Here is a 22,953-nt window from a genome sequence, read left to right as displayed (position 1 = left end):
AAGGTCAAAGCAGAAATCAAGAATCCAACCACACCACACTCCTTAGAGCTCTTGCATAGATCTTTTTTTCCTAGAAGAACTGGTGAGTCAAACTTAGGATCAAGCACAAGAAATGAGACCAAGGGAGAAAAGAAAATCAAGATATAGAATAATAATGCACAGTAGGAACTTGGTCACAAGAAATCTATGGCACTTATTACTGGTATCAGAGAATTAGTGTATTACATTGGAGTGGATCAGCAGAAAGGCTGATAACACCATTAGTGCAAAGACCGTTTGAATGATGACTATCAGTACACCCACCAACACTAATACTTACTGAATAGTTACTGTGTGTCAAGCAGTGGGTTAAGAACTTTAATCCATTAATACATTCAATTCTCATAACACCCTAAGAGATAGGTACTTAATTCCTAGCCATTACTGATCGAGGATTTCTTAAATTGCAGGGCTAGCTGAGAATCCAGAATGGTGTTAAAACAGGTAGGAGGTAGCTGGCCACTATTTTAACAGAATTATAAGGGAGAATCATTATAGTTATTGGCCTTTGTGCACCACATAGAGGCCTTTGTGAATCATAGAACTATACAACCTAAAGTGAGGAGGGACCTCAGGTGATCTGCTGACTTACTCTCTGATCTTTAGGCATTATCTCCATTTTGCAGAGAAAGAATCTGAGGCACAGAGAGAGTAAGTGATTTGTTGAAGATCATAACAGTTACAGTGATAGAAAACTGTAAAATAACTCCTTATTAAGTCTTGGAAACCTATCAATAACCTTTTGAAGAACAACTATTTGAAAAGCCAAATTTTTCTTTCCTAGAATGCCCACTATTCATAGGCTTTCTGTTTCCCTCATGGGAGTTCAGACACTTGGAGTTTACTCCTTAAAATAACTACATCCTACCTTCTAATCTACACCCACCCTCTTCAGCATGATGACTGCTGGGTTCCATTTGCAATCCAGGTTGCCCTGTGAGTTGCTAACTCCTGCCGCTTTCCTCTGGAAGCCTCTCTGTGAGCTGAAATCTCCATCCACACAGTTTTACTGCTTGTAAAGGCATGCAGCAAGGAGAGCACAAAAGAAGCCAATATATCCATTTTTCTGTATCTGGAATACATGTGGAGTCAAAAGTGGTGGTTTGCCTTGGTTCTCCCTGCTAGGAAAATTTGGGGTGATATTGCAACTAAACGTTATGTTTAAACCATGACAGTCACACTGTGCATTTTAAAGACCACATTACAGAGTGCATTACCTTTCTAACATATCTGAGTGTATGAGTAAATTTCAAAGCAGAAAAGCTTCCGTGTATAGGAAATTATCTCACTCTTAATTTCATATTGCTATTCAAAGACAGATAGAGAAGCTTCGCTTGTCTTTATTTCTACTTTGATATGATTTTCACTGATGGTGAAGTTGTTCAGATGCTTTGATTTGTTTTAAAAAAACGCATTGTCTTGTCTCTCTTGCACTCATGTATAAACATATGAATACACTCTCTCTCAATCTCTAAAATGTATAATCTCAAACTGTGTTTCTAATTCTCTCCTTTTCTTTTAAAATTAAATATGTTATCAAGTTCTGGATATCTCCCTTCATAAAAAGGTCTAGATTTTCTCCTGTGTGTATGTGTGTTGTTGTTGTTATTTTTTCCATTTGCTCAACAAAATTACAAACCCAAGTCCAAATCTTACTTCTTACCTGAATTATTGTCACAAGTTTTTTGCCTTTTTTTACTATAACTCTGCTTTTTCCAATTACCCACAGCAAAAATGACAGAATTATCAAGTACTTTATACTTATATAGTAATGGTTGATATATATATATTTTATTTTTTTATTTATTTATTTATTTATTTATTTATTTATTTTTGGCTGTGTTGGGCCTTCGTTTCTGTGCGAGGGCTCTCTCCAGTTGCGGCAAGCGGGGGCCACTCCTCATCGCGGTGCGCGGGCCTCTCGCTATCACGGCCTCTCTTGTTGCGGAGCACAGGCTCCAGACGCGCAGGCTCAGTAGTTGTGGCACGCGGGCCTAGTTGCTCCGCGGCATGTGGGATCCTCCCAGACCAGGGCTCGAACCCGTGTCCCCTGCATTGACAGGCAGATTCTCAACCACTGCGCCACCAGGGAAGCCCCATGGTTGATATTTTTATCCTTTTATTTCACTATTTGTAAGGATCTGTTCTCTGTTATTCATTGTGTTAAATCCAAATCCATTAACCTCATAATTAATAAGTGGAGGCTTCTCAGAATATCATAGTCCATGTGATCTTGCCTGGCTAAATGGCAGGCAGTTTTTTATGTTTGTTTGTTTTCTACTTTGAATAAATTCTAGCTCTTAGCCTTCGGTTGTGCCATATCTTTCCTGATTTAGAAAATTCCCCACCATGGCAGACATTACCAATCTGTTACACAGTTCCCTCTTTTTCTGATACACAAATAGTTGTACTTTTCAGCCCCTTAAAGTTAAGTGGGACCATGTGACTAGTCCTTGACAGACTAGATGTGGACCAAATGTTGGACTGAAGCATTTAACAACAGGCACTGCATCCTACAGCTTTGTTGTTCCTATTCCACGGTGATCATGGGAACACACAAAATGAACCTTTCATCCATCTGAAACAGTAAGTTCACAATAGGTACATGTTGGGTAGATAGCATAAGTTAGGAATAAAGCTCTATTGTTTCAAGCCACTAAAATTTGATCATTTTTCTTGATCGCAGCATATCTAGGCTCTTCTGAATTATACATGTATAACTCAACCATTTAATATGTGTCAAAATTTCAAAACCAAGAAGTGTTTCTTTGCCGCTTACTAATCCCTTCCTTTCCCTTTCAGTACTTTATATTTATCTCGTTCTTCATGATTTTGCATCCATTCATTGATTCAGTCAATCCTTCAGTGACTGTTTATTGTATGCCTACTCAGCTGGCTACTATGTGATTCACTAAAAAAGGCATATTAACAGAAAATTGTATTATCAATATTTAAAGGATGGCTGTGGGCAATAATTAACTAAATTTCAATCAAATTTAAGAATTTACATGTTTGTTCCAAATTTATATCTATCTTGTGTGCATATTTTATATTACTTTTGAGGACTATCTTGGATCATATTTGTACCCTGCTTCATTTCTCCTGTCTCTTGAAGTTGCAGGAAGACCAGTAAAAAAGGAAGTTTGATATTTTTTCTTCCAATACTGGACACATGAAGACTCCACAAACTTTTACAAAAATTGAAGAAATAAATTATATTTTAATCTACTCAAAAGTTTTTGTTATACAGCTTGTTAAAAAATCCAAATATCAGTGAGATGTTCTGTTTCAATAACAGTGTAATTATTTACACTGTTATTGAAACAGAACAGTGGAATACACTGTATTGAAACAATACAGTGGAAGTGGCAAATAATGGAGAATCATCAATTGTTGTCCCTCTAAGATGTCAGACTTGACCACAGGCTGTGATCATTGGACAGTGGGGATTGGGGAAGCAGGGAGTTTTTGCCAGGGGCACACAGAGTTCTCTGCCTTCCCTTTCAATCTTCCCCATTAGACACAAGGAGGATAGGGCAGGGAAAGTTTATTCTTAATAATCAAAACCCCCTTTTGACCCCTGCCAATGGGAGTAGTGATGAGTTAAACCAGAATCCAGATTACGTTTTTTTGTTTGTTTGCTTTATTTCTCCCTTTTTTGGATAAATAACCAAAATGTCAACCTTGTTGAATATTTCTATTTTTTTAAAAACAGCATTGACTAAGATACTTTATAAAGAATTGTGAATTCTTGTTTCATGGTCATCTCTTATGCTTAGGGAAACTGTATCTCAGGTTGAACAGGTGTATCTTAGGAAACCTATACCTCACATAGATGAACACGTTAGGCTTTGATGAAGGAGGATTCAGTACTAGCTTGTAGTTTATAGATGGCATTCAATAAAAGTGAAATTATATTGACACAGCCTTCCTGATAATGACATGAAAGGCAGGAGCAGTTCTCTCTGCTAGGGATTAAAACTCAGCATGAGTCTACTGAGGATTAAATTCTGCACTCTAGCCATTTGAATATCTGTAAGTTGCTGGTAAGATGAGACTTTACGACTCCTGTATCTCTGAGGGTTTAGGTTATAGAAAAGAAAAATCTACAATGTCAACATGAACTGAAGACCCTATATGGTTTAAGAATTTGGTACATCAATAAACTGAACATAGCATTTATATGTAAAAAAAAGAAAAAAAAAAGCAAAATACATTTTGCTAAGCCTGAAAACTTTTATTTAAATATAGATATTTGTTAGAGATTACTAGTATCAGTAGGAAGGAGAACACTAATAAAATAAATGTTTTTTCATTATGCCTCGTCCTGAGTTCTGCCCTATTGCAATACAGTTTAATAGCAAAAAAAAAAAAAGTAGAGCTAGAATGTCTAATTCTAAAGAATTTCATGAAAAACTTGAAAATTTGAATAAATTTCTAAATTTAAATGTATTATTAAATATGTTATCAATGATAGCCTGATATGTCTGTCCTGGATGCTAAAATAGATCCAACTTAATAATTTTGGTAAATATTACTTAGCGCCAATGAAAAGGTTAGATATAAGATACATTTGGTATCCTTCAGTCTTGGTGTAATCTTTTGACAGTTTCTATAATAAGAAATATATTTATTATAGTGCTTCCACTGTATTCTATATGGGATATGCCATCTACCTAGATAGCTAAATATATAGAAGCAAGTGTAAGCATATATTATTTGGTATTAGAGAATAAACTCTGCTTAAAATTACAAAAGCTGAATAAAAATTTAACAAATATTTCTTTCTGATAAGTTAAATGTAAATTTGTACTTAATTGGTGCCTTGAATAAAGAACTAGTCTGCAGTGACAATAGCACTAGGAATCTGTCAGCATTTTTCTCATTAACCCTATTTTTTAAATGACACTTTATACTTTTACTTCAAAAATAATATTTAAATCACTTTGGATAAATTTAAGTTGAACTGAAAACATCCTCGGTAATTTCATTTTTACCAAACAAGATAGGAAGGCAGTTTTCTCTCTTGGGAACAACACAGGACAAAGAGTTCAAAGATAATTTTCAATAATTTCAAATGTCAGAGCATTATCTAATTGTGTCAGTAACACAAATATACATAGATCTTGAAAGGTATGTGTACACACACACACACACTCAGACTCAGCCTACCACTTCAACTAAACTTATATACACATATGTGCATGTACAGTGAAGGTCACACAGAGGACAACAGAGTAAAGTTTCCAAGATCCAGAGGTTTAGGACTCAACTCCTGACTACTAAAATCTAAGGGTAGATCCTGACAAACTTCTCACACTTCTCTCTAAGCCATGATTTATTAACCTGCAAAATAAGAGATTGAACTGGGAGATTTGTTGCCTCCTTTCAAACCAGAAACTCTTCAATGACCCAGATATTTTCAACTTTTGCCTTTATTTTCCGCTGGATACCTCTTATAATAAGCAACATGAAATATGGCAATAACCCAGCTCTTAAAATTAATGGTTGTCTTCCATTTGCAAATAGAATGGAGGAGATTTTTATATATGATTGCTCCTGTCAAGAAAAACCAGATAAAATAGCAAAAGGTAGATAAAAGAGGAAAAAAGAAATATATATATATAGTTAAAAAAATCAGAGCACGTTTGAAGGAAAAAGCACTTGAGGGGTAGAGATTTTGGAGTGAGAGAACTACGAGTGATAAATTTATAATCTGAAACCAAATTTTTTTCTTGTAGGCTTTCAATGAGAATCTGGGCTTTGCCTGGACAGAAGGCCACTGCTAAGGGACACAGAAACTTTCAGAACTTTTGGAGGTTTTATAGACTAGAGTAGGGGATGATAATTTTTTTTTTTTTCCTGTCAAGGGCCAGAGAGTAAATATTTTCTCTGTGGCTAATACTCAATTCTGCCATTGCAGCCAAAGTAAAACTAGATAATATGTATGAATGGGTGTGTCCGTGTTCCAAAACACTATGGACATTGAAATTTTAATTTTGTTTAATTTCATATCTCATGAAATATTGTTCTTCTTTGATTTTTCCAACCATTTAAAATGTAAACACCATTCTTAGCTCATAGGCTATAGAAAAATCAATAGGCTGGATTAGGTTCATGGGCTATACTGACACCCGGGCTAAAGAGACAACTTTGGAGACTTGAATGGCTTCAGACATAGTGTCAATTTCTCTTTCAAGACAATAGACAGATTTTGAATTTGGGTGGAGTAGCAGGCACAGTTTCAGCTGGAACATTCTGAGAAGCAGAGAAGTGTTTGCCAAAGTACCCTGGTAGTGGTGAGATAGAGTCTGAATGTTCCAGAGAAACAGTCCTGGTGAGTCCACTAAACTCTAAATTGGAAACTTTGGAATCTAAGTCCCAAAGATTGGAGTGAGAAGTAGACTGAGCCTTCCTAAAACTTCAACCCTGCCTCCACTAAACTCCATCCGAGATAGGATTAAATTGATTTGCTTGCCACTCTATCTACCTATGAAAGGAAAAGGTGTGCCCCTCTGGGGAGAGACTGTGTAACCTAGAGCTTCTACAGTTTTTTTAATACAACATGGCTAGAAACAAAACAAAACAACCAAGAGACAGACATACAAAAAAACAAAAACCACCCTAGAAATACCAAGAGTAAGGAAATCAAGATAAAAATCAAGAGAATATTTACATCATCCCTATAGACCACCCACAGATGATCTAGATAATGAACTTAAGTAATAAAGACTTTGAAATAATTATGATTAAAATATTCAAGTAAAAAGATTAAAAAATTGGAGAATTACTTAAGAAAAAAATTAAATCTTCCTGGTCAGATTTTAGTATCAAGGTTTGCAGATGTCATAAAATGACTGCTGTACATACACACATGCACACACACACACACGCACACACACACACACACCACAATCTGGACTACTGTTAAAAGTTTTGCTTAATATCTTTCTTCAATATTTGAAATAAATTTTTGGTGAAGCAGTCTTCTTTCTGAGGATTTAAATAATGGATTGTGTTTTTCTTAATAGTTGTAGCACTATTCATATTCCTTTTACTTATTGTATCAGTCTTGGAATATGCTTTTCAAGGATTTTTTTTCTTCTCAAAAATTGTCAAAGGTATGGTGTAAAGAGTTAATAATATATTTTTATTTTCACTTTCATATGTGTAGGGTCCAGAGTGATATGACTTTTTAATCTTATATTTGTAACTTGTAAATTATTCATTTTTTTCCTTGATAAGTCTTGCTAGCATTTGATTAGTATCATCCATATTTTCAAAGAACCACCTCTTGTGTTAATGTATTCCTCTGTGTGTATTTATCTTTCATTGAGTTCTCTTATCTTAATTATTTTTTTCTATCTACTTTGTATGCTTTACTATACATTTCCCAGCATCTTGGGATGGATGCTTAGATTATAGATTTTCAGTCTTTGTTCTTTTCTAATATTTCTAGTTAAGGCTATGAATTCCCCTCTAGGCATTGTTTTTGCTATTTTCCACAAAGGTTCATATGCTGTGTTTTCATTTTCTTTCTGTTTAAAATATTTTCTGATTTCTATTGTAATTTTTTCTTTGACCCATGTGTTGTTTGAAAGTACGTTGCTTAATTTCTAACAGTTGGAGACTTTTTTTTTTTTTTTTTTAAGGATTGTTTTGTTTTTTATAAATTTATTTATTTTTATTTATTTATTTTTGGCTGCGCTGGGTCTTCGTAGCTGTGCGGTCTTTCTCTAGCTGCTGAGAGTGGGGGCTGCTCTTCTCTGCAGTGCGTGGTCTTCTCATTGCGGTGGCTTCTCTTGTTGCAGAGCATGTGCTCTAGGCATGCGGGCTTCAATAGTTGTGGCATGCAGGCTCAGTAGTTGTGGCTCACGGGCTCTAGAGTGCAGGCTCAGTAGTTGTGGCACACGGGCTTAGTTGCTTCACGGCATGTGGGATCTTCCTGGACCAGGGCTCGAACCCGTGTCCCCTGCATTGGCAGGCGGATTCTTAACCACTGCGCCACCAGGGAAGCCCAAGACTTTCTAATTATCTTTTTGTTATTTATTTTTCTACAGTCAGAAAATATCGTGAATTTTGTCTATATATACTTTACAATCTCATCCATTGATTTTGTTTAGATATACTTTATGATCCAAAATATGTATAAAATATGTATCTAAAGCACTTATGAAATAAACATGTTTTTGTCTCTTTTGGATAGGTTTTTACATGGTTGTTAATACATATTTTTAATTGTGCTTTTTCTATTTTCTCTAACCTTACTGCATTTTTGTTTGCTTGTATAGGTTTGTGGAATATGTGATTTAATATCTCCCATAATGATTATAGATGTGACTACTTTTTTCATTTCATTTATTTATGTCAAATATTGCTTACCTATATTAAACTATCAGAGGCACACTTTTATAATCATCACCATATCTACCTGAATAGTTGACCTCTTTATTATTGTGAAATGTCCATCTTTATCTCTAGTAGTTCTGACATTATGTTATCTGATATTAGTATAGCTATACCAATTTTCTTTGATTACTGTTTTCCTAGTATATTTTTAAAATCTTCATTTTCAAACATTTGGCATACTCATATTTAAAATGTGCTATGAGAAACAACACACACTTTTTTTTATCCAGTTCACAATAATAGTATATGTAAAAAAGTATATATTTGAATTTATACCTACTGTATTTCTATTTTTGTTTTTTTCTCCTCTCTTATTTTCTGTGTTTTGGATTAATTGAGTATATATTGTTATTCCATTTTCCTTTTTACTAATTTTACATTAATTTAATATTTATTGAGTAGTTACATTTTTAAATATTTTAGAGACTAAAACATGTATCATGACTTATTATAGTCATACACAATTTAATAATTTTAAAATGTCTGTGAAAATACTAAAAACTTAGAACACTTTATTACAGTTACATCTTACCACAGTTTGCACAGTTAACATTTTTAGTCTATACATTTTATCCATAAACATTACAATTATTGTGTTTATGAAAATCTTTATTTACATTAACTCATATATTTATTCTATCTGTTGGTTTTCATTCTTTCCTATATTTCTGTGTTTATTTTCCTTTTGTCTGAAGAAATTCCTTCTGTTTATCTGTTAGTGAAAGTCTGCTGCTGATGCATTCTCTCAGGACTTTGGTTGGTTGGTTGGTTGGTTGGTTGGTTGGTTAGTTTTGGTCTGAATAAGTTTTTATTTCACCTTACTTCATAAAGCTCTCTTTTTGGCATTAAATTCTAAGTAAGTGATTATTTTATTTCATTTTTACAGAGGTCTTATTCCACTGTTTTCTGATTTTCATAATTTTTGGCTGTCAGTCTTCTGATTATTTTCAGAGGATAATGTGTCTTGTTTTCAGGAAGGTTTTGAGTATGCCTTTGGTTTTTGTTTTGTTTTGTTTTCAGTAGTTTTGCTATGTTGTGCCTTTCGGTAGTGTTTTTCATTTGCTTATGGTTGGGGTTCTTATAGCTTTGTGAATCAATGAGCTGGTATATTTATTTTGTTAGCATTATTTCTTCAAATATGGTTGATGCAGCGTATCTTCCTTTTCTTCTTCTTTCTCAAACTACAGTTACATCTGTATTAGGCTATTTACTCTATCCCTAGTAGTCTTTTATGTTTTTTCTTTTACCTATTTTGCTCCAATTTAGGAATTATTCATTGATATGTCTTTCACTTTACTTATTCTATCTTTTGTTGTGTCTAACCTACTATTTAAATCCATGTAATAAGTTCTTAATTTCATAAGTTGCATTACTCAGTTCCATAGTCTTTATTTGATTGTTTTATATAAATTTGAAATCTCTGGTATAATTGTCTATATTTTAAGCTATTTTCTACACTTTCACATTCTGTTTTTGTGACATATTAATTCTTGGTCATCTTACTCCGCTATCAATAAGTATGTTTCTATTTATTTTTTAGCTTGATTTTTGGTCATGTGGTATTATCTTTTGTAATTAAGTACTTTTTACTGTACAGTAGACATTGTATATAAACACTGCAGAGCTTTAGATGATGGTATTTGTTAAATCCACAGTATTTAGAAAAGATTAGTATTTCATTAAAAATGTAACTTTTTTTAAAAGAAGCACTCATGAGAAATTAGGATTATTATTGTAAAATTTAAATTCTATATTTCACCTTTTATCACCATGGAGAAGTAAGTTAAATTTTTCAGTGTTGATAACCAGCATTGCCTTTCCACAAGCTTTGTGAGTATTTGTGTTGAAGACCTTAGGCAAAAGAAGAGACTAGTAACAAGAATCTGGAAATTAATCCTATAATTAGCCACTGATTCACATTGCCATAGTCTGTGATTTGATCTGGGCTTAAATATGTATAAAGGAGGATGTGGTAACTAGTTTATTTTGTGGATTATTCCATTTTATCTTTTAATATACCTTAGTATGACCTCAGTATCAGTGTTTTAATACCAAACATTCATTTTATTTGAAGCAGTAATCAAATGGAAGTTTGATTTATAAGACACAGAGCCTAAACATCAGATAAATGGAATTACCTAAATTCAATGCAGGCTGATTATTAGAGAAATTCCCAACTGCAAACAAAAAAAATTAACTGACAGATAAATTAGAAACCTGGAAATAAATAATCTATTATCTTTGGGGAAGAAATTATTAGTATCATACAATAACTATTTCTCCTATTCCTTGCATTATGGGCAATAAGCAGAATGCGTATGGACCGCTTCTGGGTTGAGGGAACAGAAATTCCATGCATAAATCTCTGCCATAGCAAATGCATAGGCCATGGGTATATAATAGTTCAGCAATAGGATGATGGCACCCTAGAAATTTGGATATCTGACTGTGTAAGTATAGAAGACAGTTATGTTAGAAAATCCTGTAGATGTGCAGCAGGCTTTGTAGGAATGAGAAATTTTTGTTAGCATTAGTTCACTGAGATTTTAGATTGGTTTGTTGCCACAGGACAAATTAACCTACCCTAACTAATATAGAAACTTAGAAAATGTCACTGGAACTAAATAACCTATGTGATAGTGGGAGTAATATTGTGTAGGTCCTCTCTGGGGAACCAGATAGCAGAATGACATTACTGAGACTAATTTCACATCTCATCTACACTTATTGACTGTTCCATCTCTCCCTTGTTCTAAATTAATGCAGATAAAGTCAGAGGTCTTGCAACTAAGTAGTTCCTTTAGGAGATAGGTTAACCTAATAGTATTATGTGTTGAAGACAGCTTACAGAAGATTTTTTGATAAATACCTTATCAGTGACTGAAAAATCATATTGAATAATTCATTTTTGACTATTGGTTAACTTTTTCATTTTAGCCATCCATATTTCGGTGGATTGCACTTATGAAAATTAAATGTACACATGATATTGATTTCTAGTATACAGACAAACTAGTACAATGGTTATCCTTCCTAACTACAGGTTAGAATCACATAGAGGAGTTTCAAGAATACAATTGCCCACACCCAAAGTTTCTAATTTAATTTTTGGGGTTGAGTCAAGCCAATGTTTTAATAGCTCCTCAGATGATTCTAATATTAGTCAAAACAGCTACCATAGTTGATAAAAGCAGAATGCAATATAACTACATAAAGTCATCTTTTACCAGACTTTCATCATACTTGGCTTTTCCAGAACGATGCTTTCTATAATAGGCAGGGTCCTTCAAAGGCATTCAATGACCATTCCATATATAAGTCTGATTAGGAAAGATATAGCCAGTGCCACCATAGGAGAATAAAATCCAATACTATTGAAAAACAAACAAAAAAAATTGAGTCCAATGCCAAGAGTAGTTTAAGATTCTATCCTGAATTATGTAACTATATGCCTCTCTGACTTTTACTTCAGTTTGATGAATCAAACATTTGTTGAGGGTTACATACACCTCATCTTATGCTTGGTGCTGACTGTATAAAAATAAGATTTAAAATTCAATGTTAACTCTTGAAGTAATCAGGTAAGGTTACAAAAACAAAGAAAAGCACAAAAAATAATAGTATGATATAGTACTTTGGGCTTCTGCTCAGAGATACCGAGCCTAAAGAGAGTGATGCCACCATCCTTACAACAACACTGACAAAAAAAGATAGACAAACAGTAAATGTATCAGAGAGCTAATTCACAAGATAATCAATGATACTGAAATCTAAGGAGAGACAAACGTCTGCAAGGAGGAACAAGATGTAAGCACATGTTTACCTGGGGAAGATGCAGTGGGATGACAGCAAGAAGACTTCAGCTAGAATAGTTAAAAATTGGTGAAGAGGGACTTCCCTGGTGGTTCAGTGGTTAAGAATCCGCCTGCCAATGCAGGGGACACAGGTTTGATCCCTAGTCCAGGAAGATCCCACATGGCGCAGAGCAACTAAACCGGTGCATCACAACTACTGAGCATGTGCTCTAGAGCCCGTGAGCCACAACTACTGAGCCTGCATGCCACAACTACTGAAGCCCACACACCTAGAGCCCATGTTCCACAGCAGAGAAGCCACGGAAATGAGAAGCCCGTGCACTGCAACAACGAGTAGCCCCAGCTCGCCACAACTAGAGAAAACCCGTGCCCAGCAACGAAGACCCAACGTGGCCAAAAATAAACAAATAAATAAATAATTTAAAAAAAAAATTAGTGAAGTTTGAGTGTGGAATTTTGAAAGTATTAAGCCCCTAGGAGTCACATACAAAGGGTGCTGGTTTTACATTCTCTTGGAGGACTCCACTCGTCCATGGATCCCAACAAGGACACACACACACTGGTGCTTGCGCACATGCACACAACCTGGTGAGTGTCTTGTGAGAGCTTCCTTCTTGTTGCATGTCTTGAGTAAAAGAACAATGGCTGTTGTGGGAGGAACATAAAATTATGCCCAAACTTTTCTCCTAGGGATCAAAAGCCTTAACCTCCTGTGGTGGTCATGGTGGTAGCAGTGTTCTTTGCCCATGGGTTACAGCTGAAAAACCATTACAACTGGAGGAGGAAACAAAAATAAATCATTACCTCTGGTGAAGAATGTACTGTACTTACAGCTGGGGGGATGGCAGAAGCACTGAAAATGCTACATTCCCCAAGCCCAAAGCATAGTGTTGCCCAACACTGAGACTTAGACAAAGGAGAAATAACACCCTGACTTGACCCCCTCCCCTCAAGAGGCTCAAATAGCAAACAGTGAATAACATTGGGAGAGTGACAAGAGCTCTGCAAAGGGAAGATGTAAAATTGTGGATAGAAAATCTATTGAGAAAACTCCTTTGGCAAACTTGCCTCCTAAATTTTCTAGTGATAACTTGAGTTATAGTTGAGGCTAATTTCCAGAGGGTTTATCCCAATTTCTTTCACCCTCACTTTTATGCCTTCCTTTTGCACAGTTCATCCTTTTGTGTCCCACTTATAAGAGGATTTGTCTCTACACTCTTGCAACGCTCCCAGTTCTAGACTCTCCCAGTCATATTCCAATGCTATCAGATTTAGAATGTTTTGTGGTGTTTATAAACTCTTGAGATGTATCATGAATGGATATTTAATGTTATTAAATGCTTTTTTTCTGCCTATACTTAGCTAATCATGTGATTTTTCTTCTTTATTCCATTAATATGGTGAGATACATTGATTTTTGAATGTTAAAAATTACTGAAATTCATTACTGAAATGAACCCCACTTCATCATGATTTATTAACTTTCAATATAAGATATTATTCACTAATGAATTAATGAGGGTTTTTAGTCCGTGTTCAAGGGGAATATTGGTCTGTTGATTTGTTTTTTTGTGAAATCTTTGCCTGATTCAGTATCAAAGTATCTTAGAAAATGTGCTGGGAAATGTTTGCTCCTCCTCTTCCCTGGAAGAGTTTACACAAGTTGGCATTATTTCTCCTTTATCTGTTTGATGTCATTTTTCAGGAAAGATACCAACCCCTGTTTCCCTTGTGGGACTGTTTTTAAGTATGGATTCTATGTCTTTGATAGGTATAGAGCTATTTAGATATACTCCTTCATAAATTCAGATATACTCCTTCATAAAAATAGGTAGCTGCTTTTAGAAGAATTTCTGTGTACCCTGTAAGTTTTACAATTTATGGTTCTTCATAATATTGTTTTATTATATTTTAATGTTTGTATCATCTGTGGTGATAGCTCCTCTTTCATTGCTGATATTGGTAATTTGTGTCTTCTGTTTATTCTTATTAGTCTGATCAGATTTTTGTCAATTTTATTCATCTTTTGCAATCTGCTTTCAGTTTCATTGATTGTTTTCTATCTAAATTTTTTCTCATTGACTTTTTTTTTTAATTTATTTATTTATCTATTCATGGCTGTGTTGGGTCTTCGTTTCTGTGTGAGGGCTTTCTCTAGTTGTGGCAAGCGGGGGCCACTCCTCATCGCGGTGCGCAGGCCTCTCACTGTTGCGGCCTCTCTTGTTGCAGAGCACAGGCCCCAGGCGCGCAGGCTCAGCAATTGTGGCTCACGGGCCCAGCCGCTCTGCGGCATGTGGGATCTTCCCAGACCAGGGCTCGAACCCGCGTCCCCTGCATTGGCAGGCAGACTCTCAACCACTGCACCGCCAGGGAAACCCTCTCATTGACTTCTATATCACATTTATTATTTTCTTCCTTCTACTTAGTTCAGGTTTAATTTTCCCATTTTTTTCTGGATTCCTAAGATGGGAATTTAGATCATCTATTATGGATCTTTGTTTACTTTACTTTTTAAAATAGCTTACTGAATTATGATTCACTTGAGACACAATTCATCCATTTAAAATATAGGATTCAGTGGACTTTATTATATTCACAAAGTTGTACATCCATCACCACAATCCGTTTTATAACATTGTCACTACCCAAAAATAAACCTCACATTATGTAGTTGTTACTTCTTCCACAAGTACCCTCCAGCCCTAGGTAATGGCTAAGCTACCTTCTGTCTCTATAGATTTGCATATTCTGGACATTTCTTATAGGTAGATGATATAATATTTGGTCCATTGTGACTGTCTTCTTTAACTTAGTATAGTGGGTTGAATGGTGGCCCCCCAAAAGATAGGTGTATGCAGAGCCTGGAAATATGACATTTTAAGGGAAAAAGTGTTGCATATGTAATTATGTTAAGGAGCTCAAGATGAGATCATCCTGAATTAGGGTGGGCCCTAAGTCCACAATGACAACTGTCTTTATAAAAGAACAGAAGAGAAGACACATGGATGGAAGCAGAGATTCAAGTGATGTCTCTACAGGCTAAAAAGCACCTAGAATTGATGGCAGCCACTAGAAGGTAGGAAAGAGGCATGGTATGAATTCTCACTCAGAGCGTCCAGGAGGAACCAGTCTTTCCAACACCTTGGTTTTGGACTTCTGGTCTTGAGACCTGAAAGAGAAAAAGTTCAACAGTTTTAAACCAGCCAATTAATGATAATTTGTTACAGCAGCCTAAGGAAAGTCATACACTTAGCATAATATTTTCAAGATTCATCCATTTTGTAACGTGTCAGTACTTCATTTCTTTTTATTGCTACATAATATTCCATTGTATAGATGTACCACATTTTATTCAGCCATTCATCAGTGGATGGACATTTGCTTTGTTTCCTCTTTTTGCTGTTATAAACAAAAAGCTTCTATGAACCTGTGTAAAAAATTTTGTATAGACATATCTTCTCAATGATCTTGGGCATATATGTAGGAGTGGAATTGCTGGATCATATAATAACTTTATATTTAACCATTTGAGAATTATCAGACATTTTTCTAAAGCAGCTGCACAACATTATGTTCTACCAGCAGCACAGGACATACCTGATTTCTCAATGTCCTTGCTAACATTTATTATTATTTGGTTTTTTGGTCATAATTACGCTATTGAGTATGAAGTGGTATTGTGGTATTGACTTCACTGAAAGTTAATGATGCTGAGCATCTTTTCAAGTGCTTTTGGCAGTTTATATATCTTCTTTGGAGAAATGTCTACTTAGATTTTTGGGCAATTTTTAATTGGGTGTGTACATAGAGAAAAGGCCACGTGAGGACACAGCAAGAAGGCAGTAATCTGCAAGACACAGAGAGAGGCCTCAGAGAAAGCAATGGTACCAGCACCTTCTTCTTAGACTTCCAGCCTCCAGAATTGTGAGAAAATAAATTTCTGTTGTTTAAGCCATCCAGGTTGTGATACCTTGTTATGACAGCTCTAGAAAACTAATACATATGATTTCTCTTTCTCCCATATGTTCTTTGTTCTGTTTATTCTTCCTCTTTGATTCCTTTGAATTTATTGAGTATATCAGAGGAATTTACTCTTCGTCAACTATTAGCTTATTATTTATATCTCTTTATAGGTTTAAGGGTTGTGCTGTGCTTTGCAATATGCATCTCTAACTCATCCCAGTCTTCTTTCAAATGATATTCCACTTCACGTATGTAAGAAGCTTAAGACATACCTCTTCTTTATGATAGAAGAAGCTTATGGTATACTGTATTTGCCCATTGCCTGTCCTTTATGCTATCGTTGTCATATATTTTACCTCTACCTGTAATAGATAGGTACATGGTACATACTCATTAATTTTGCATTAAACAACCAGTTATCTTTTGAAATTATTTTAAAATGGAAAAATGTCTACATATTTATCATTTCTTTTGTTCTCCATTCTTTTGTGAAGATCCACATTTCTGCCTGGTATCATTTTTCTTTGCTTTAAGACCTATCTTTAACACTTTTTGTAACATAGTTTTAATGGTAATGAATTCCCTCAGTTTTTCTTTGAAAAAATCTTTATTTCATCCTCATTTTTGAATCACATTTTAGCTTCATATAGAATTATGTTTTGGCTTTATTCCCCTTGAACATCTTTAAAGATGTTTTTCAATTATCTTTTGGTCTACAAAATTTCTTATTTTTTTTGTATGTAATGTATATTTTTCTCTCAATGCTTTTATGCTTTTCTTTTTATCACAGATGTTCATCTATTTGATTATTGTGTGTCTTTTGTGGTTCTTTGTGTATGTCCAGTGAGGCTCATTGAAGTTCTTGGATCTCTGGGTTTATAGTTCTCACACAAATTTGGAAAATACCTGGCAATTATTTCTTCAAATGTTTTTCTAGTCCCCATATCATTCTGAGACCCCATTTACACAGACATTGAACTGCTTGGCACTTTTAATTTTTCTAGTGTGTCTAATCTGCTTCTAATTTAACCCAGCTACTTAAGATTTAAAAATGTTATTGTTTTATCTAGATGTCCCTTTAGGTTTTCTTATGTCTTGCATTTCTCTCCTCATTATGTTCATATTTGCCTTAAATAGCTGAATTTTATTATAATTACTATTATAACATCTTTGTTATTAACCCCATCATCATTGTGAGGCTTGGTTTTATTGAACAGTTTTTCTTGTTGCCATGGATCTCATTTTTCTGCTTCCTCAAGTAGCTAGTAAATTTTACGAAGATTGTGGGTATTTAGAATTTTATATTGGTATATACCTGGATTTTACTGACTTCATTTTTAAGAATGCCGAGCTTTATGCTGGCAGGCAGTCAGGTGTATGAAATTCAGTGTGCTTTTGAGGTCTGTTTGTAAATGCTGTAAAGGCAGTTCTACGGAAGTCTTTACTCTAGGGTTAAGCTCCATCACAGAGGGTGTTTTCCTTCTTTGGTCTGGATTGCATTTCCATAGTGATCAACAACTCTGCAGTCTGGCTGATGGAAAATGGAAAGTCTCCCAACTCTGTGTGAAATTTAGTAACCAGTCAAGCATAATGTTCTCTGGTCATCTTTTGTCCACCCTAGTTGAGTTTCACATGGCACAGCTTAGTACTCATCAAGCACTCAAGGGACCCTTTTGTAGATTTCTGGGACCCTTTGTATACTCCTAACATTGTTCTACAACTTCAAGCCTCCTCAGAAACACTAAACTCTGATCACCATTCTAAAACTCAGTGAGACCATTCTTTACTTGGAGATCCCCTCCTTCATCAGAGATCTAGAATGTGCTTCCATATTAAAAGCCAGAGTAAAATACTCACTTCATTTCCTTTTTTCCTCAACAGCACAGAACAGCACTACACATTTTCCAGTAGTTGGAATTATTTATACAGTTTTCTAGATGTTTCAGTAGCAAGCACCTTAGACATGTTAACCCTTCATTTTTAGTAGATAAAATTGCTTTTTAATATACAAAAATATGAAAAATTTCAGGTTATTTTTCCTTAAATTACTCGAATTCAATCTAAAAAGTACATCTACAGTGACAACCAGTCATTCTGCTTTTCAGAGTAACATTTTACTCTCTCTTCACAATTCCTCTACATACGCTATGAATATAATCCCATCACAAGCTTCCACAGAGTGTCATTAATCATTTCTTTCCAATATTCATTTTTTTTCTGCCCTCTGGAATTTTTTCCTAGGTCTACAAATACAAGTCTTTAAAAAAGTCTTAGCAAGTTATACTCTCCCTGCAGTATTTTTTTTTTCTATAGCCCAAATATCCTGACATAGTACTCTACTGTAGTTCAATTCTCATTTAGTTCCAACTGATGGTATTCTACTTTCTACCTTATTATCCCAGAAAATGGCTACAAATAAGGTCACTAAATTCCAAATAAAATGGTGTGTGCTTAATTCTCATACTACTGAATGTATTTGTATTGTTTAACACTGCTGTTACTTTCCAAAATTATTTTTCTCTTACTCTCCATGAAACTATTTTGTTTTGTTTCTGGTTCTATTATTGTAACAGTTCATTCTTTGTCCCTCTTATTAATCTCAACCAGCAGTCTCAGAAGAGAAGTGGTAGTTGAAAAAACTACACTAATTTAAGAGAAAAATAATAGGAAAGCAATAATATTCTGGTTGAAATAATAAGGAGTATGAAATCAATTGGTAGTGCCATACAATTACCTGAAACCTTCATGACTATCAAAGAGGAGAAATATCATTTGGTAATTTCACCATAATAAATTTAAATTAAACCAACTTAAAACTTCATATATAATATGTATGTATGTGTGACTATTAGTGACGTTTTCACTGCATATATTTATACACACACACACACACACATGGGCGTAAGGCAGCTTAGAAACTAGGAATACATATTAATTCCTCATTTATAGTTATAATTTCCTTATGTGTTAGATTCAATTCCAAAGTAATAGCTTCTTTTATTACTTCCTGTTCTTTCTAAATAAATCTGTTTCCACTTATATGGCACCACAAAGTGCCCATAATAAGACTGGTATGCTATATGCCAAACATTTGTGTTTGATGTTTGTGAATGTGTGTGTGTGTGTATATGTATGGTGGATGGTGAGAGAAAGAAATAATGTCATTATAGGAAATGACTCTTTTGACAAAAGAACATCATAAACAAATTGTAGGCTACTGACTAAAAACGTCTTGTCAATCAGTCATGCTGTTGTTGTAAAATGTTAACAAGATTATGGAGTGTACGAAAGGAATTCAATGCCCAAGACCCAGGAAGTAATCATTTTGTTATACTTGGCATGCTGCTACAATTATTGAAGTATGATGTCCTCTTATAATCTCTACATATTTGAAGAAATTAAAAACTAGTAAAAGAGTAGTAGAAATGCTAATACAGGAATACTGTGGAGAAGATTGAATAGGTTGAGTTTATTTGATTTTAGAGAATGACAGATGATATAGTCTTTAAGTATAAATCATAAAATTAAAGTCTGTGAATTAACTACAAGTATTTGTTAGATATCTAAAATATCTGATACACGATTTTGGGGGCTATGAGAAGATGTAGCAGTCTCATCACTTCTGTCAGTATATTTATCAGATAGTTAGAGTGACAATTCCTGTAAAGGTGAAATATTAAGCAAAATTATAAGCAAATTTAATTATGGCTTAGTAAAACAATGCAAATAGTATCACAAGGCAGAGCATGTTGCATTTCCAAATAGATGGAGATAGAGGTGTTCGAAGTATAATGATACTTTCCTATTCACCAGTATTATCAGTGTAAGAATAAGGCAAAATGGTCAGAGATTTCTATTTTCTTCCAAAGAATTAGAATAAGTGATTTCACAAAATGCTCATCCCCATTTGACAAGCCATATTATGAGCTGGTTAAATAATTAAATAGAACAATCATCTAAGCTGACATGCAGGACTCTGAGTTACTCTTTAAATATGCTAGATGACTTGTTATCAACATTAGAGTAATAAATAACTAAAATGATTTGAAAGAAAAAAATATGGAGAGGTAAATATGTGATGAGGTCAACAGTCTTCCTGTGTGTATGTACCTAGAGTTTCAGATTTAATGGACCACATGTAATAAAAAAATAATTTAAAAATGGATTTTAAAAAATAAAATCATAAGCATGGGATAATGGGATAGCTGGGAAGCCAAACTGAAGACATCAGCAGAAAACAAGATCTCTAAATAGCAGTGACTTTCGGTGATTCATAATACGTATGTCAGAAGAAGACTGATAGAAAACTTATCTTTTCAGTTATGGCTCTGTTTAGGGAATGCTGGGAGAGCAAGAGGTACGATATAAATAGGTACTATCAATAAAAGCAAGAAAATAAACTTCAATATAATCAGACCCAAATAGATTGCAGATATTAAAATAGATTCAAAATATTACACAAGGAGATTTATTGGTTTAAAAACATAGAAAGACTGCTGACAAGGCAGTTTTCAACATAAGGTCAAAGAAAACAAGGCTATCACAAAAGAACCAACATATTTATAGAAAAATCAGGTAGAAATGCTAGATTTTAATTTGAAATTATAAAAATAATCAAATTTCACATTTTATGAAGTCAACATTTTTATTGTATCTCTAAAAGAATAGGTATGATTACCAAATTAATAAAAAGTAAAGGAATTTAAAAATTCAATCTGAAAAAAGTCATTAAAGGAGTATAAAAACTGATATGAAAACAAATAAGAAAATTGAATTTTTAAAAATCAGAAAATCAGTATTTTTTTCAATTGGACTAAACTATCCTGTTAACAAGATACAGATTGACAGACTAGAAATGGCAATATTATTATAATAATAATATTATTATTATAATATGCTTTTACCAGATACACAGTGAAATAGAGTTGTCAAAAGGCTGCAAGTAGGAAATATTAACAACAACAAAAATGGCAGAACAATACAAATATCAGACAAATTACACATTCAGGGGAAAAAAAGCTTTACTAGAGAAGAGAGTAACTACATAATGATCAAAGTTTAGAATCAGTTTATAGCAATTTATAATAATTCTATTGTTCTATACAGCCAAATTTAAGAATATATAAAATTGTATGCCCCTAGTTGTGTAATATTAACTGCCTCAATAATTGATATATTAATCAGACAAAAATTATCAATAAAAATATAGAAGTGACTTTTGGAGATCACTTAACTGGCTGTAGTTTTGTTCATGTATAAAATTAGAGGTTTGAATAAAGGTTTTTCAAAGGCTAATGAACTATTTTGTGACTCTATTTAGAAAAATAAATTCAACCATTGAATTATGCACACATTTTATAAAATCTGCTGTATGTATGTGTGTCTATTAAGTAAGATTAAGGTTACTCTAAAGCTAAGGGGAGAGTTACCCACTTAGAATAACCCTTTAATAAATTGGTTTATACTATGAAGAATCTTTTTTATGAAGTATTTTATTACCTTCTAATTTATGCCTTAAGACTTTGGCTTTATTTAGAGTGAGTTTTATTAAAATGAGCCACACCCATAGCTCAATCTGTTAGAATGTATTTTCACCAAATAATTGACATCAAGTGCAGTTTAATGGAGCACAGATTCATTGGAAAGTATAGTTTTTGCCAGATTCTGTCACAAAATTACCATATGTCATTGAGATATCCAGTGATGCAGGAAAAAATTTCTTTATCAATATTAGCTATTTCTATCATTGCTATGGAAGAGTGTGTCATGTGTCAGGTTGCCAAGTTGAGTTTTTTCCCACACATCTAGAAGTCACCACTATGGAACTGTTGCTTTTGTGTGGAAAGAAAAAGGAGGTTAAGGTAGTGCCTTCTAGAGGCTGTGTTTTTGCTTCTTTCTGATGTTTGACAATATATATACACTTGAACCCCTCTACACTTTGGTTTCTTTTTTTTTTTTTTTTTTTTTTAGATTTGCCAATTATTTTTCTAATCAAGATAAATACAAAATAACTAAGCATAATAATTAAAATATATAAGGGCTACTTTGAGGAAAATGTGTATAGACTTAAATGTAATATAAGAAATTAGAAAACAAGTATGTAACATGTAAAATTAAAAGAAGATGAAATTCAAACATACTAAAAGAAATGACATGGTAATGAGAGAGGAGATATGAATGAATCATAGTTGCTATATAAATGAGAGAATAAACAAAAGAAAGAGCATGAACTTCCCCATAATATTAAAGTCTATAAATGAAAAACAAATTGCTATAGAAGTAATATTAATTATTTTGATTCTTGAGAAATTGGAAACTAGGATTTAATACAAATATCAAGAGTATTAAAACTATTATATAGAAATTTACACACACACACACACACAGATCACCTTGGCAGAGAACTTTCTATAAAGATTCAAACCATGTGATCTTATTATTATAAAGTTTTAAAGGTATGAAAAGAGAGTCTTAGCATGTCTAAGAGGAAGTGCAAGATTCCTGCTTACAAATATATTTGCAAAAAAAAAAAAATTGGAGATGACTTGTAATATGAATTCATCAATTATTATTAAATCATTATCACATAATAGATATATTCCAATAATGAAAAAAAGAGCCAATTATGAGAAGTTATGTAAATAAAATTTGGCATATTAAGAGAAGACTTTCAATCATGAAATATTTTCAGAACTTGTACCCTGGATTTTCATATGAAAATTTGTAA

At 33.7% G+C, this 22,953-nt stretch overlaps 2 long non-coding RNA genes across 2 annotated transcripts in view; one reads left to right on the top strand and one right to left on the bottom strand.

Annotated features, from left to right (window-relative positions):
• The window catches only part of LOC309643557, a 295,925-nt gene that overhangs the window by 236,405 nt on the left and 36,567 nt on the right, over nucleotides 1-22,953 (top strand). The gene's annotated exons all lie outside the window — the stretch shown is intronic.
• On the bottom strand, nucleotides 1,825-22,167 carry LOC309643554. The gene is made up of 2 exons (XR_014253821.1): nucleotides 7,969-22,167; nucleotides 1,825-7,910 (listed from the first exon to the last, which is right to left on the bottom strand). It is a non-coding gene; the product is annotated as an uncharacterized lncRNA (long non-coding RNA).

Source organism: Balaenoptera physalus, assembly GCF_965194825.1.
Source record: "Balaenoptera physalus genome assembly, chromosome: 15".
Classification (NCBI taxonomy): Eukaryota; Metazoa; Chordata; class Mammalia; order Artiodactyla; family Balaenopteridae; genus Balaenoptera; species Balaenoptera physalus.
The sequence above is the reverse complement of the archived record's forward strand: the minus strand, read 5'-3'. Positions and strand labels throughout refer to the sequence as shown.